Here is a 19,180-nt window from a genome sequence, read left to right on the forward strand (position 1 = left end):
GCCATTCATTTGATATAATCACCGTTGGCATCAATATCGGCCTCAACACGGCCTCTGAACCGGCCGCAGGCTCTTCTGACCATCTCATTGTCCATGTTGCCGAATACCTCCTTGATGGAGTCCATCAGGCTGGCCTTGCTGCTATGGGGATGTCTGTTGATATGTCTCTCGACATAGCCCCAGACAAAATAGTCCAAAGGATTAAGGTAGGGAGAGTTAGGAGGCCACAAATCCTTGGTTACGACGTCATAACAGTTCTCGGTTAACCACTGCATGGAGATTTTGGACACATGGGAGGGTGCTGAGTCCTGTTGCCACACCCAGGGCCTGTCCAGATCCCTCACCATGGCCTTCATGGACCTGGTAGGGTCATCCTCAACCTTCTTCTTGACCTTGTCGACAAAGTCAGTGTCCCTGATCTTCCTGTCGGCACCCTCCTCCTTGGGCGCCCTCTTTATGGTGGCATCAACATCCAAGGTGTCCTCTAGCTTCTTACGAATACGACCAACAGTCCGTAAATTCACTCGTAAGGTTGAAGCCATCGTTGAATTGGAGATTTCACCTCCATTATTAACCAATGCCATGACTACGGCGGACCTCGAAAGCTCCTCGTTCCACTTATAGCTCTTTATCTCCTCATATGATGGCGGCATGATGCTAACTGAACTACGTATCTTCAGCTGACGAGAATAGCTTTCCTATTTGGTAACCGGTTTTTTTATTTGTTAATGTCGTCTTCCAGTTATCAAGGTTTAAATCTGATCCCCGCTCCCTGTACAGTTAATTATAGAGTATTATTCAAGTTTAATCTACTCACCAGGTTGCCTAAAAAGTTTTCATTCGTAAAACTATATTTGGAAAAATAATGATAGCATAGTTTTTATTTCACTACTTGGTTTATAACTTTGAGTATTGCATAGATATTCTATCTTTTTGACATATTTTTTTATGCCTAACACATGGACTGAAAAGTTCTGGACTTCACAAGGGAAAACACGTTTTTATTTTCCTTTAAAATTAGTTTTTTTAAATTATTATTATCATTATAATTTGCTTCATGAAGAGGAGTACCCAAAACACTGTTCAATCCATTGAACTGTATTTTCTATAATCAAGAAGCAGTGTAATATTAGCACAAGAAATTTGTTTTTAATCAATTGTTTAAAAAAAAGACATGCTTTCTGTAGGTACCTGCTGTCCAAAATAAGGGAAATTTTTGTGGGCTTTTTGTCGAGGCGTACTCCAATTGGTTAACCCTGAATCAAAAAAATCAATCGAAAATTGGAGGTTGGAGATCTTTCAACTTTCAAAAAAATAATCGATATTAACAATAGCCTGGTGATTTCATTGATAGTGTAAAGGGCTACTCAGATTAGCAGAAGTTATAATGAAGGAAGAAGAAAATTGGAAAATTGTCTTTTGTCGAAGTTAGTTAGAAGCAGTAAAAAGGCATAAATCTCAAATTGGAGGATAATTGATACTAGTATCAATAATTTTATTTAAAATTTAATAAAAGATTTTTTATAGACCTTACAACAAATTCAAATACTAAGTGGTGCTTGCCGATATCGTCTAGTCCAGTTTACGGTTAGTTGATGTTAGGATCAAACAACACTTATTTATATGTTTCAGCCTTGTTTCCTTCCTGGGCTGCTAGCCAAAGAATTTTATGGAAGGCCAATCATCAATTCCACTCCGACTCTATTCTGGATATTATTCATGGGAATTGTGAAAAGAAATATTTTTTAAACCAAGACAATTATACCTTATTAGCATTAAGACGGAACATATTTAATATTCACGATATTAATGAGAATAGTCAATTTCGGTGTAGAAAATTTAATTTCGTCTTAATGAGGAATGTAACTATGTATGGGCCTTCCAATGCTTTGGCACATAAAATTGGATTTTGGTGTAGCTACTCCAGAACTAAAAGGGTTTTTCGTTTTTTTTTTTTTGTTAGTTGGTTGTTTTTTTACATATTTTTGTTAGTTGGTTGTTTTTTTACATATTTTTGTTAGTTGGTTATTTTTTTACATATATTTGTAAGGTGTCAAGTGTTTTTAATTTCTAGTTGTATAACTTTATCGTCGTTTTTTTTTAGATTTTTATAGTTTTGTGTGATTATAAATTATCAAATTTTCATTATGATGACTTTTGTCCGAAGTCATTGGTACAGTACACGATCAAGTAGTACAATGAGATCGGGAATGTTGATGCCACAAGGTCAATGACGACACCCGAGTTGATTGAGGGAACTTGGTTGAAGATCAACCCCAAAAATAAGCACACCTTGAGAAAGATGGGTCATGAGACTGGTGTGTCGCGAGTGTGAGAGTGTGTCTCGAGGATGGAAAAGGAGGACCTGAGAATAAAGTTGTATTGGTTACAAAAGTGGCAGCTTTTCAGCTAGGTCAAAATGGTGAAGAGGCTGACCCAGGCATAAGGTGTTATAAAAATCATCAATTCTTGTACGCAGGTTTCAATCATTTGGACTGACGAAAAGATCTTCAACATGGAAGTGGCTTAAAACAACCCTAACGCACGGGTGCTGCGATGGAGCCTCGAAGACATTTCCTTGAACAAGCAGAGCGGCTTCAGGCGACAAAGGTGAGTCTCAAAAATGTTATGGGTGGGTGTCACCTCCTGTGGTATGAAAACACCCTTCCTCTACATTTCCAATGGTTTGAGAGTATATCTACGTGTCTATCTTAACCTCATACAGTCTCAAGTACTTCCTTTGATCCAGAAACAGCACTGGGAGGACAGAACACCTAAACATACTGCAAAGTCTGCGCTAGAGTGGTACAAAACTATATTTGATCACTTTTGGAGCATGTGACCCCATCTTCTCCAGATCTCAATGTAATTGACTTTTTCATATACTCCATTTCGGAGAGGAAGGTTGACACGACTTCCTACGGCAGCATCGACGACTCGAAAGCTGTCATAGTGTGTGAATAGGACAACTTGTTGGAGGAGACAATCCGTGTTTGGGAGCTGTAGGTCCTTCAAATGGTGGCTGTGTGAAATGAACTGACGCTCATTTTGGAGGGAAACATTTGTCTCGATAAATAAATATTTCTGTAACTTTTGGGATGTTGAAGTTATTCTAAATACTTATGTATCAACCTGCACGAATGTTTAATATAAAATGTATGTATGTACCTATATTAACAGATAAAGGACATAAATGATTCTGAGGAACGTTGATTGCAGAGGGAAGAAATGAGGGGGGGGGAGAAAGATAATTTTTTGATATAACTTAAATTGGGGAATATAATATATTCATTTATTCCCTCTCAGGTTTCATAGTAACAAAAAACCAAATATTTAATGCATAAGTTGACTTTATTCATTAATTTTTTCTTCTTTTTCATTAATGATGCCTTTATTGGTTCTTAATTTCATGAATCCATATATTGAAATTGAATAACTTAAACTTTGACATTAACAAAAAAATATTAATTATTTTCAACAAAACCTGTTCTGACAATAAATGTTGGTTCTCAGTCACATTTTTGAATAAAGAAATAAAATCTGGTAATTAGGTAAAAATTTACAGGTAGAAAATTGGAAATCCCAAAGTCTATTAAAAATACCAAACAATGGGGGAAAAATTGTTTAACTAATAAATGATCTTGGTTCTAGTTTTTGAGGAAAGGTTTGAGATATACGAAAGATCAAATCATGTTAAACAATATAATATGATTTTTAATAGGTCACAGATTTGAAAATCTAATTACAGCTCTGATGAGTCTCATACATTAACTTGCAGCTTAATAACTAAAGAAATGAAAGGAGCCCATTGTTTCCATGCGAGGATACAGTTGTACAATCCTCTGGTACAATCTTAAATATTTGCATGTAAAACAAGATTGTACATCAAAATATTCAAGGATTCAAACTGGACATAGAATTTTGGAAACCTCTTATTTTCTTTCAACTCAACAAAACTTGAAATTTTTCGCCGAGGGCTTTCTTTAATACATTTTTCTAAAAAATCAATATTTATATTTTGCAAAAAGTTCAAAAATGGATCTTTTTTTAATAAATTATTTCTCACCAATCAATATACTATTGGTAAAAAACTGATACATAAATAAAATCATCCTATAATTGCACGCATTTTCATTCTTGTACACAGAAATCAATTAAATAATCAATATTAAGCTATTTTTAATAATTAAGAAAGGTAAAAATTAACATTTGATTTATAGAAGTAGTACTTAGCATTGCTTCAAGGTAGTAGATGATAAAGGCTTGCCGCTTAGAGTCGGCATTCTGATTGGTTGAGCTGAGTGACGTCACAAATGTTGTATTTACTCAGAAATGAAAACAATAATTTTAATATAGCAACGTGAGTTTAGAATCTGTCAATGTGGTGGATGATATAACTCTCTGCAATATCTTGGTCTTTTCAAAATATCTCGACTCTTAAGGCGAGATCCAAGAACAAGTGTTTTTCTCGGTGAATTTCATCTCCTTTAATGGAGATATCGTTCATTGTGCAGATACCTCTTCATATCAAGATGATTTGTGACTTCTGATCTCGTAAATTATTGTCTCTTTATATAAATTTCTTCAAATCCTCGACGGAATAATCGTATACTTTTACATATAAGAGCTAAGGAGTTCCCATAAAACGACAGAATAATCAACTGAGATATCCAGTGAAGAGCAGAGAGAGTTTTCATCCTCCACCTACAGCTCCATCTTTGAAATTATTAAAAGTAAACTCTGTTTCATCTCCTACTCTAAGAAAATCCGTTTCCTGGATGTATATAATGCAGAAATCACTCATCTCTTTCTTATTTATATCCATTTCTTATATTATTTGGACTTCGGGATATATGGTCTATACGGATAATTATATAAGCTAAACACTTCAAGCTCACGCCTGATTGGTTTATTAGTACTGAGTCACTTGTCATTGGAAAACAAGTTAACATGATTAAAGATTGGTAAAAATAAGGGGGTTCTCTTTTTTTGATATTTTGGTGCAATGCATATTCTATTCTGTTATTTCATATCAATAATTATTCGGAGCTGTTAAGTAATTATGTGTTTTACAAAATATATATAACAAGCCTTTTAACTTCTGTAGACTTATGCTGAAATATCTTAATATCATTGACATTCTTAAACTTATTGAGTCGGGAGTCCTTCTCTAAACAGCAAAATTGATGGTCACCATATTGGAATAGTACACTCGCAAATATCTAGGATATCAACTCAAAAAATAAATTTTTAAATGTTTTCCATACTAGATAATTTAAATGTAACAAAAAAATAATACGATTTTTTTAGTATTGATTAAAAAAATAAAAAAGAGTTAATAATATTCTTCAAAATTTAAATTTCCTATTTTTGAAAACTCTGTGATTTTAATTTTTTATCCTGTAAATTAATTTGGTTTTATTTTGAACAGCCATTTGCTATTTTATTATTTTGATTGTTGTCAGGCGAGTAGAAATTTCAAAATCCTTCTTATTATCAGTTGTAGAACTGTTATTGGGGTTGTATTCCAAACTGTTCCAAGTAATATGAAAGTAGGAAATCTGTAGAAAATTTGATTTCCCGAGTATTATTCAAATATTTACAGACAATAATATCTCTTTCTGGAGATAATTATAGCCAAACAGAGGCTTATTCAAGGCATCATCTTCAGTTCTGTTAGCAAAATAAAATAAAATATCTACAAAAATTACAAATTAAGATCCCGTTGTAAGTTTATTTTTTCATATAAGCGTTTCATTTCAACTTATTTTTATTATATAATTGATTTATTCGCTATCATCATTGGAAATTTTATCATAAATGTATATCTAATATTAAGATTATGGTGTATATCCCCTATTTAAATAAAAGTGGGAAATATTGAGAAATTATTTGATGTAAATGTTCCAACTTACAACTTCAAGACAATTAATAGTAATAGTTGTCTATCGTATTATATTAATAAACATACCTACAAGCTCACCTTTTTTTTCATACCTACAAAGGGTTTAGTTTTAAAATAAAATATAATTCTCCGTTTATATAGTGCCAGGCCCAGTTTGCAAGTTGCAAGTCTTAATTTTTGAGTTAGATTCCTTGTAATCTTTAAGCAAAATATAAGTACGGGCCAGCGTTTTCTACACATATGTGACGTCATTAAAATGGGCTGGCTTACTTCTGTCAAATTATAAAAGTCGTGAGCGATACGCCTTTATTATTCCCACCTGTCATTGCTTGCAGTTACTAGGTGACAACATATAGATGAACTATCCTCTAAAAATATCGATTTCCTTTAACAGTATATCTTTAATTATAAGATTTCTTTATACAACCAAAAGACTGCTGAAACAAAAAAAAAAACAGATTTTGATTTATTTTATGTTTTTAATTGTAGAAATGAGGGGCATAATGCATGTAATCTCCTTTGTGCCGCTGACAGTACAGATAAAGTTGGAGAAACTCTTGGTATTTCTATTTGGGCTCCTTACCACATCAAAAAGTTCATTAAAGCCCCAAAAAGCCAAACCGAAACAAAGCTTGTGTCCTGTCTCAATGTGGCCATCCTCCAGCCTTCACCTCATCCCCTGAACATTGCTGTTTAAGAGGTCCGAATAAGAATTGGAAAAGAATGGCTGCAGCATAAGTGCAATACATGAAGAATGAATCATCTATAGAATGATCGAAGTTGAACAAAAAACCAAGATATAATATGCATCTATAATGAAGATTATTATTAGTGGTACTTATAGTTTAATTGTAGAACTAAGTGTTACCATAGCAAATGGGAGAAAAGTTTAAGAAAAAGAGAACAGTTATTTTTTACAGTTATGTATATAAAACACTAAAATAATATGGAAGGTTTTAAAATATTTTGTCAGACTATGAGGACTTTCAACCATGATTTAATTTTTGTTAATGTTATATTATGTTTTCTTATTCTTTTTGAGGTATTTAAAAAAAAAATTATATCACTAAGATTTTAGAGGTCTAAAAAGACAGTTTATTTTAAACTATAATGCTTATTTATGTTCTATTTTAAATACACATTTTCAATTCCCTATACTGTACATATTTTGATTCAATTGTATGGGCATATGAAAATAAATAAAGAACTTGTAAAAAAAAAAGCAAAAACATTAAACCGATTTTAATTTTTTTCTTGATCATTGTTCTCAAATTTTTTTATGTTGACACAAAACAAATACAATTAACCATAATGATAAACTTAATATTTTACTCTATAAAATTTTCTTTAATAAATTATATACACATTTTTAAACTTGATACAAAATTATATATTTGCAATAGCCAATTAATGAATCCCCCTTAATTATTTGGGGTACTTGGAGGCACTCCAACAGGTACTTGAAATTTAGACAGACTATTTTAAAGTGGTATATAACTCAGGGTGTCCAAAGGGGGTGTTCCGGAGGAACTGTAATCCCCCCCCCCCAAATTAAAAGGAATTTTTTCCTTTCTTGTAGAAAATTTAATATTTGATTTTTTTAAACTTATATTTTTCACAATAATATGGATTTTTAATTTTTTTTTCCAAAAAATTAATTTTTCCTTATAGCTAAGGATTTTTGAAATAATATCAAAAAACAATTTTATTTATTTATTTTGTTTCAAAAATATATTTTTCAATGTCGTGCTTGTGGCACAATAAGATGTTCCCCTTAAGCTTTGATGCAGCGGTGAATTGACTCTGGGAACTGCATAGTAAGCATTGGGACCTCCCTATGGGTTGGTAAAGAAAAATAGTTTCTTCTCTGAGGGGAACAAATAATGATAAAAAGTTCACAGTGTAGTTACAAATCTTCACTGATTGCAATAAATATAGTAAGCCCTGCAATGACTGTGGAAAAGTATATATAATAACACCCTTCATGTTTTTGTGTACTACCCTGGCATCTATATCCTTAAATATTTTGTCCCCATAAATCTAAAAGGGCTTACGAATGGGGAAGAAAAATATGTTAAATATCTTCTTCTTTTTGTAATTTCAAAGAAAAAGGGTGGAACTTAAAAGCTGTCATCGCCAACCGACTAACTATCACCAATTCTGTATACACTATAATGTTTATTTACTTTTTACGCAATTTCTACGGTTTATTTATATTTGTATGCCATATATAATATATAAGCCAAACAAGGAATGTTAAAAAAAAATTATTAACTTTTGGACTTTAAAAAAAAAAAAAATCCAAAAACCAAGACTCCCTTGAAATATAATCTTGCGGAATCCTCTGTCACTGAAGCAAAAATGTTTGTGCTGTTTAGTTGAGTTAAATATATTTTACAAGTGGAACATCACAATAAAAAGGTTAAGAATCTCTTCACTACGGCATTAAAATGAATATTATAACAATATTTAGCTAAGTTTGACCTTAGTATTCGTTGTAAATGTTGGGGATTTATATCCGGGAAACTTTAAGATAGTTTACATACATATTATTTCCCAAAATGAAATCACCAACTCACAAATGTTTTGCTCTCATATGACAGGGTCCATAGTGAAGTCAATCACTCAAATCTACCACCTCCAGCTTAACCATAGACAGCTCGTGGACAGGAGCTATGTTATGTTTTCATTAATTGGACTCTCTCTCTCCAACCCCCCCCCACCCGACATAGTAGTCTTAGAGGTTCAGATCAAACGAGATAGAAGCCCACATTTCTTTTCACCAAAATATATAAGGATTTCGTATTATTCATATATAATTTTGTCAATTGAAATGATAAGCTCACTTTCTTAAACTTAGACATCATGTTTGCATTAATATTGAGGTCTAAAGATGTTCCAGATTCATCATTTTCAACCTTACATGATACTATAAGCATACGTATATAAATTGAATATATTTTTTACAATTTTATTGTATGTATACCTATAAACAAATTATCTATTAAAGTAGTTATAAATATTGTATACTTTTACATACGATAGATTATTATTTATAAACTAGAAAAAAACTATTTATATTTTCTATAAGGAGTAATACATATTATGATACGTCATTTGATCTGTGAATTTCTATTCTACAATAGTAGTTGGAGAGAAATATTTTGATTATTGTCGGCTGCATAATAATAAGCTATTATCTAACAATCTTCTTTCAAAACTCTCCATCCATCTTTTTTCATGAGATTCAGGGTTGGAATGGGAGGGAATTATCAATATGCATAAATTATAATTCAAGTCAACATAATTTTACCTAAAAAAACAACATATGTAATTCAAGGTAGTACTTCAAAATTTGATGACAAATCTGTATTTAGTTTTTTCGTATGAAGATTAGTTTTCGGAATTTTTTATTTATCTAATTTTTGAGTACTAACAAAAATTTAATATTTGGGGATAATGAATTATAATCTGAAAGAAAGACACTAAATAAATTCAATAGTATATTGGTAAACTTTTTGATTTAAAATCTAATTTTATCAATTTCATATTGATTTTTTCCTCACAAACATACATCCACCGGTATTTCAATACATAAATATCTCAGTTTGTAATAGTTCATTTTTGCTCAATGGAGTAAAAGGTTGAATTTTAATTTATTTGATTAAAAGTGTTTTTTCATTTTAAAATTCGGTCAAATCAAGAAAAAACACTTTAGTTTGAAATTATAAGACAATTTGGGCAAAAAACTATATTTTATAATATTTTTGAAATTTTGTAACCAAAAAGAGTAGCAAAATGCAGAAAGTTAAACATTAATTTAAATACTTTTTTTCTATTTTTTTTAATAAAAAAAAACTTGAAATTTTATTGCTCCAAAACTTATCAACAAAAATAATAACTTAAAAAAACCATTCAACTTTTTTGATATGCAAATAAAATAAAATTTATCTGAATAGTTTTGGGTGCCATGTTGAAATTTAATGGCTCAGCAACTATGTAAATTGTGTATAATATTGAAATAACTTATTAAAAAAAGTCATATATATTAAATAATGTCATATAAACATATATATATATATATATATATTATACTATGAATACAGAACATTAAATCCTCAATTATCCGATCCCTCGACATATAATTCTTCAAAAATAGGTATAAAAAACAATTATTAGATTTGATTTTCTTTTATTGTATGTATATCCCGCAGCATTGACAAAGATATTCATAGCATGTACTAGTAAATTGGAACTATCGTTTTGAAATTTGTTGAATGAGAAATTGAAATGAAAGCACACGGCTTATTAATTAATATACTTAGTTTTTGATGGTCTTAATAGAGTACACTAATACCTGTTATGTATTTTGCTATCTTTTTCAGATAAACACCAAAAAAGTTGATAGTTTAACCATTTTTCGCAACTGTTAAATTAGGATACATTAACCAATATAAGAATGAGTATTTCAATTGTTCATTCAATATGTTTTTTTTTCAAATTCTCTCATAGTACTCTACATCTTTTCTTCTTACTAAAGAAATAGAAGAAAAAAGTTATAGGGGCGTTACATTACTTAGGGTTTTGTCTTATTTCGAGAGTGATATTCAATTCCTAATTATTAATTCCACAAAAGATAAATATATCATATATATATATATAACTAGCAAGCACTAAGGTGGGAGCAGAAAATCATATTGACAATGGTCGAAATAGATGAAAAAAAATTTAAAATTATGCAGACAATACTTGTATATTAGACATATAATAATAAACGTATATTAATGCTTCGTTGTTGCCCAGACAGATCCTTATCATTCTAATTCTCTTCCTATGATAATAATGATGGACTGAGTAATAACTATGTTTTATACTACAAATACTAATAAAGCTACATCAATCTAGTTAAGTATGGTAATCCAGAACTCTCATATGAGCACAATTATTATTACCTCTCATAATCTGTGTACTATTGTTATGAATGAAAAAAAAAATGTTTAAATAACATACCAATAAATATTCATTAAGAAAAACGTTTTTATAAGAAGTCCATTTTTTTCTCACAAATTACCCAATGGAAATTTGCAAAGAAAGTCAAAAAATACTTTTTCACGATAATTTTGCAAAAAATACTTTTTACGATAATTTTGCAAAAAATTAGGTGATATTATTTATTGGTATTACAAAGAAAAACACAATCCAACCAATATTTTATTAGTACTTGCAACAACAAAAAAGTATTGGAAAATACTGCTCTTGAAAAAGTAATCCGCAATCTGGTTCATTTTTATAAAATACTTCAAAAACTATTTGATAAAATATCCTAAAATTAAAAATACTTTATTGTGATGTTAGAGTCTAAAATTTAAAGTTTAAAATGCTTTGTCTTGTGACATTTATTCCAAAAAATTGAAAATGGATGTTTGATGAAAAAAAATTTATTCAAAAAATGAAAACCCAATCAAAAATTATAGATAATTGAGTTCAATACTAATTTTAAGGTGTCAAATTTATATGCAAACGAATTTTCAGACAAATTTCTACAAAGTTCAGTTAATTTACGAATTCAATATTTTATTGGATATTTTCGTTTTCATATTGAATATTTTATTGGATAATCATTTTCCCCTTTAAAAAAAAACAAAAAACGAAATAGCAATTTTTACAGATTTATTTTTTGAACATAACTTTCTTGTTTTGAATCAATTTAGAAAACGTAGTTATTAAATTTTTTTTTTTTGAGACACTTATCATTTTTTAATTCGGAATTCAACCCCATATCTAGTCTCCTTTAGCTCCAAATAAATGTTTTGGTATTTTGTGTATTCCATAAGCCCCTTGTTTGACCCCCAAAAATCAGGCAAGCCTTTCTTATCCTGACCATGTGAAAATGATACATCAATGTAAAATTTCAGTCTACTCGGTCGAACGGTGTGTACAAATATAAAGGACACAGACCTATAGCAGTCATAATTATTTTTAGTTCAGAGCAGCAAGTAATTTCGTTTTCGTTTTTAGTTTTTGAAAAAAAGTGCAACAGTCAAGATTTATCGTTTGAAGATTAACTAAGTTTTAGGATTTATTCTACAACATAATTATGTTAAGAAACATTTTTGGCGATTCCTTGATCTTTAATAATTAATCATCAATGATAATTTAGCAAATTACTTCTAATTCATTTTTTCACTTCGGTATATTATATGTATATGTGTTTTTGGAATACAAATAAGATTTTTTTTCCTAAATTAAAGTTGATAATGGTAATTTAGATCTGTAAGACAACACAAGAATAAAAATAAAGTGTTATGCAACAAATATATGTTCTTCACAAAAGTTCCATCAAAAAGAGCGGGGAAAAAAGAGTAATTGAGACTATTGAAGGAAAAGCCAAAGAAAACAAGATTGATAAAACTGAGTATCATTTATGAGTTTTTGTTAAAGAAAATGCAAAAATCTCATGAAATTAACAGATGGTTAACATAAGGAATATATTGACGTGTACTAAAGGATTGTCGATCATTGCTATAAATATTTATATAAATAATATTTTTTTTTTAAATAAAAGATGAATATTAGTGTAAGTCTTCTATGATCCTGGGATTTCTTAGAATTTTACACCTACAAGAAATCATTTGAACATCCCACAATGAATTATTTCTTTATATACTCTGTATTGAATTATAACATATATATCATTAAACTAAATATTGGGTACATATTAAATAAAGAACCACTCGGATATTCTTATAATTTATGCTTTGCACATGATACCAACAAAGGGGGACACTTGCAATTTAAAAAAAAATCCTGCAATATTAGTAATATTGATAAAATTGATATTCGAGACCATATAGGGATGAATAAATTAAAATTTATAATTTGTTCAAAACAAACCTGTTAAATAATGTTCCTTTATTTGGTTTAGATGGAGTTGCACTGATTAAGTATAAGTAAACTTTTTAATATATTAATATTTATTTCACCAGGTAATCAATTTGTCTTTGGTGTTTATATACTAGGTAAGGTAGCAAAACATCGACTGTTAATTAATTTTTATTTTCACATTTCTATGAAAAGGTTTAGATATAACTCTTTGATATTCTTTTTCTGCCATACTTTACATAAACAAACTATACTGATCATTTGGTCACTTCATCATCATAAGCGAGCAACAAGCAAAAATGTACATCATCCTTGATCTCCTCGATACTGAAGTTGAGTGATGAATATAACAGTCTTTGATAAGTGTTCTACGAGCCTGGTTTTTAAGTTTGGCAAAATAAAATAAAAAAATTGAAAAAAACCTCTCCAGGACGTTAGTAAGTAAAGGACATAACTGACAAGGAATACAAAGTTTTGAAGTTTGAAGAATCCACTAAGTCGATGAATTGCCTCACCAACACTTATCTGTGGCTCCTGGGACCATCAGGAGGGATATAAAGCAAAACTTAGGATTAGTTTTTTTAAAGGAACCCACTTCACCTTTTGAGATAGGGCATGAAAGCCAGGAGGTCGAGAGGCGCAAAAAAAATCATCCCATGCATCACGGAAAATTAGTAAATTTTGAAAATTTTCTCAGACAAGAAATTTTAACAGTTGATCCATTCCAAAACTGTACGACCGACGGCTTGATTGCAGAAACAAAAGAATAGGTACGAGGGGTTTACCACTACAAATAGCCAGCCCAAAAAATGGTCCTAGGCGTTGTTGCCTCTGATTGAAAGTTGGTGCCTCTTTTCATTTTCAAGGCTCGACTGAAAATCTACCATGATGCCTAATATGAGGTCCTTAGATACACTACCGTGCTATGGCTGAAAACCAACTTCCTGGAGGTTTACTATTTGTGGACTCAGGACATCTACCCAGTGCCAAATGTTCTGCACAGTTAATGTGGCTCGATTCTGGTCCAACAGATATGCCTCCTTCCTCACTATATTTGAACCACTGGTTTTTTCTATGTGAAACACTTTAGAGAAACCAAAAGACCCTCACACCCATATGTGGACTCACTGATGTCCTGAATGGCTGCAGGGACAACTAGTCAGAAAAGTTTGTTACCAATTCCTAGCATGGCCTTTAGGCGACGTCTAAAAGCTGAGATTGATAGTGAAGGTGGCCATATTAAGTGAAAAAAACCTTCTCTACTTGTTTTGTATTCATTATTTTTTTTTGCCTGAAAATAAAGAATTATTGATGTATTTCTAAATCCATCTTTTGAGTCCACGTTTTGCAGCCCTACCCTGTACATTAAGTTTATTTCCATTTCAATATATCCGTATGATTCTAACTTACACACATTGAGTTTAGGATAATAATTTATCCCAATGGTACTTTATTCATAGACCTACGCTACTCCATATAGTATTTGTTATGGAATAGTAGGTTTCTCAGAATTCTGCTCAACGATTATTATCTTGGAAATCATAAGCCAATATGAATAGGCCATAATCTATTTTGTCAACAAAAGCTTTTTTAATTGTGAATATAAAACCAAAAATAAGCCAATCCATACTATTATATAACAATAAGTACAATAAAAATCATTTTCAGGGTCATTTTTTATAGGAAGAAATAGTAGTTTATTACATTTTTTTGATGAATAAAAAAACATATAAACTTAATTTATGCGTTTAATAAAATGAACCTTCGATTTCCTTTGCCAAGGTTCTTTTACACCATTTTTTCATGCCAAAACATTAGAGATATATAAAAATATATATACATATATTTATCTAAACTCGAAATACATTCAGCTACTTTTATTTTTTCAGAACTAAAATAAACTTCTCGAGTTATGTAGGATGTAATTAAAATTGATTTTTCACTATATAAAGATAAATTTATGTTACTTTGGATTATTTAAAATATTCTTATACTTTTTTTGAAATTTATTTATTAATTATTATCTTCACTATTACACCTTATGAAACAATTTTTTTACAATAACATGGAAATAAAGTTAGAGTTAACAATCTGTAAAACTGGTGATTATGAATTTTATTTTAATTTTTTAAATTTCATTACGAAAAGATGTAGAAAATGGGTTTTTAATGTGTGTAGTAATGAGTTGCTCCCCTTTTTCCGATAATAGAGGATCATTTCATGTCAAAAGTTTTTAAAAAATCAATAAATATAACCATTTATCTCAGAATTGGCTAAAACATAATTAGATAAAAATGAAATTAATTATTAAAGTTGAAAGTACAGTCACAGTCAAATTTTGGAATTTTTTTGGGTGAGGAATATATATTTTATTTTGCAAAATTTAATATCTCCATTTTTTGTGAAATAAATGAAATTATTAAAATTAAATTTTCAGGAATTTCATACCATTTTTGTAGCTAAATCTTGTAAAAAACATAGTCAATTCCTGATATACTCGATGGTCCATTGAATTACAAAACTTACTTATTCATTAATTAATGAAGGTTGATTAATTTAAATTTATTAATATTTCAATATATTAAAGCATAACGATTAGTTACAAAATAAAACAAATCTGACTTCTCTAGCTTACGTACAAATAGAAAAAAAAACCTACCAAACACTTGAATATGATCAACCAATTTCCATGCACACACTCCAAGCAGTATGGTGTCACCCCTGGACCACAGTCTACCCCATCAGCAAGTTCTAAACGTTGGAGAAAAAATGGCAATGTCTAAAAGGCCAAACTGGACCCTGAGGAGTTTAAAAAAACAGCCTAGGCCGATCTCCTCATGTCCATGAGGGCCTATGTCAAGAGATATTGGGATTTTACAACATACTGTCCAGAGAGCTATTTATTATAAAGTGTGTAGAAAGAGCCTTATGAGAGTGGAAATGCCATTTTTGACACCAGCTATAGGGCAGATCGAAAAATGGGAGTTTTTAACATTATTTTGAATTCCCCAATTTAATACTGTGGAAAAGGTTTATATGTTTTCAGGTGCCCCTAACACGATTAAAGTTTTAAAAAATATGCATTTTAAATCCAATTTTTAATTTTCCCTGTTATTGATCAGGGTATTTAAACATATTAAAGATTTGTATATTATTAAGTTAATAAGACAGTATTTTAACTACTTTTTTATATCTTTACTTAAACAGGCTTGGTTCATCTTTACAATAAGATTATTCAGAGTTTACAACATGGAGGTGACTATTTGTTGAGCTCAAACCATTTCCCAGCCACCTTACCTTTAACATGACACTTAATTTCATCACATTACTACCTTTGATTTGTTAATTGGCTTTGCTTTCAAACGACAGTATTTTAGCTCGAGATTGTAGTCTTGACATTATGAATTTGTCTCTGCTTCAGTTCCATATACTTTCCATGATGCTTCAGTCACTCCTTTGATCATCTTTTCCACTGATTGACTGTGGCAAATAAATTCATTGAATGATATTTTAGCCTTCTGGTAAATGTGATTATCCATTTCTTCATCTGTAATTTGCTGTACTACTAGTGGTTCTGTGATTTTGGTTCCCTGCCAATCAATTACCTCAATGTAATTCATAGTATCAAATTTGAGATCAGGTACTTCAAAAAATCTCACTGTCTCTCCATTTTCTGATTTTCTCACCTTATTCTTTTCCATCACAGGTCTTTAATGTCCACGTTACTTTGGTCACCCTTTCACTAAGACTTTGAGTGAGTTTAATACTTGACCACAAGCCTGTAGATATTAACATATCAGTAATTTCGCTTTTTTGAGAACTAACATTTGTACATAAAGAATCATTACACACAAAGCACAATTGTAAGTAGGTTCTAAGACGCTTTCTCAATGGAAACATATTGTCAAAGCAAGCAATTAACGGTAGTTATTAAACCAGAATGACAATATTTCCGGTATTGCCATTAGCAAGATCTGTCAGACAAAATCCTTTTCGTAAGACTTTGTGAATTTCAAATAGATATTTATGGTTAGCACTTATATATTCGAAAACTTTATTTGGTATCCTTGGAAGAATTATTTCAAATGATAAAATTCATTTACTTTCACAAAATTGTAATTTATTTGCATCAGTGCATCCATGGGGGCCTGATATTTTTCACAGCATGTCTTTCTATCAAATGACTAAGTGTCAGTTAAATGATTAATTGAAGAATAAATTTTTACTTCAATTAGTCTTATGGCTCCTCTTTTTACTCCTGTGATGATAACCTTTAGTTTTGTTAAATCAACATTATTCTTTAGAACATATTCAAATAAAACTTTGCTAATTCCTTCTGTAAATCTAGATTTCACACTATAATGCCAAACAAATTTGGATCCTGGCACTTCTACCAGTTTTATATAATCTTACAATACCTTTTTTGGTAACATTTGTTTAACATGTTTTTGCAGGTTTAAGGTTTGATCCTTTCGACCAGCAAAATAAATCCCTTTTTATTTAGGCTGACACTTTATTTTTTTGAAAAAGAATATCTCTTCTTTTTTCTGATTTGTCTAACTCTGTTTCTGTCAATATTATGAAATGTACAGAGTTGGGCAAAAAAAACAGGGACTCGAGGAATGGATTTAGAAATACATGAATAATTTTATATTTTCAATAATAGGCAAAAAAAAATGTTCACAATACAAGAAAACAAAACTTCTTTGATTCAATATGGCAACATCCATTATTACTAACAGCCTTTACACGTCGCCTGGAGACCATGCAGGAGCTGATAAAAACTCATCTGACAAATTATCCCGTGCAACCACTATGGAGGACTTCAGTGAGTCCACTTTTGGCTTTGAAGTCCTGTTGTTGCTTCTTCCAAAGTGTCCAATATAGAAAAGTTCAGTATGTTCAAATTTGGTGAAAAAGGGGCCATATCACTTTGGTCCAGAATCGAGTCACGTTATCCGAGCAGGACTTTTCTAACATGGCAGACATGTGAGAGTGAGTGCCGTCCTGAGGTCACACGTAATTGCCCTCTGGGTAGTTGATCTTCTGCCATGGCAAGACGGTGTACAAAAGTAACTTTTAGTAGGCCTCCTGGCCAAATTTATGTCCATCCTTTTAAAAGAACTGAAACATATTCTTTCCATCAGAGGCCACAAAGACGATGGCCATTGTTTGGGCTGGATATTTGCTGGGGTAATCTCTTTGAAACTTTTCTTTTGCTTCTACAAACTAGCGGTTATTCACACTGTTTTGGGATTGATCATCGGTGAAAGTCTTATTATCTAAGAAAATTTTCACAATTGAACCCTTTTCCTTTTTCCATGTGAGGATTTTCTTGTACCTTTGGCTACTTTTAGCTTTAATGCAATCTCTGTGACGGTGGGTGGGGTCTGTTTAAAAAATTATCCCAAATAGTGTTTTATAGGCCTCCTGATGGTCCTGGGATCCACAAAGAAGTTGTTGATGAGGAGGTTCATCAACTTATTGGGATCCTCCTTTATATTCTTCTCAAATCTATTAAAACCTTCATATCCCTCTTTTAATTGTGCCCCTCAATTCCTGACAAATTTTTTTATCTTGGCAAGCTTAAATAACAAGCTCCCAGAATACCTAACAATATTTGTAATCTTCATCATAACTACCAAACATCTAGGATATCTGAGATGCGCTGCCATTTTGCTTATTGCTTGCTCATGATGATCAAATGTCGAAAATGATTAGTATACTTTATTTATGTAAAACGGACAGCGGAAACAGAATATTAAAAAAATATTACTAAAACTTTTCAATATAAAAAGAAAAAAAAGATTTTTTAATAGTCCAGTTTTTGCTCTTTACCTTGTAATTTTACAAGACACCATTTCAATATATTGCAAAAGAGAACTAAGAATGAGTGCTGCACCTCGATCAGATACTCCAATACGATCACAGGCTATTGTAAACGTTGTTACACGAGTAATATTCTTCTTCTTTTGGGAGCCTGAAGATTGTAAATAAAGTTACCTTTTGGATTTCGATTATGCAGTATATGCCTCCTTTTCATCTTCGTGATTAGTATATTCTCTTGTTCAAATGATGGATCTTCTAGTTGTGTGATAATTCTATTTCATCTTTTTGTTTATATTTGTCCTAAATATTTTTATTTTTTCTTTCTTTTCAGCCAATTCTGGCGTGTATAATTTTTGTGAATTTTTGGTCCATTAATCTCTCTGTTCTTTGATCAATTATGAAGGAATGTTATTCTCTAGAATTTTTTTGTCTTTTAGGCAACAAAAATTGGGAAGTAATTCACATTTACAGGCTACAATATCAAAAAGTTTTGTCCATGCCTATGTCTTAAAAGCCTTACCTATTTCACAATAAATGCTACATTTTTTTTTTTCTTAAAGTGTT

Source organism: Lepeophtheirus salmonis, chromosome 14, assembly GCF_016086655.4.
Source record: "Lepeophtheirus salmonis chromosome 14, UVic_Lsal_1.4, whole genome shotgun sequence".
Lineage (NCBI taxonomy): Eukaryota > Metazoa > Arthropoda > Copepoda > Siphonostomatoida > Caligidae > Lepeophtheirus > Lepeophtheirus salmonis.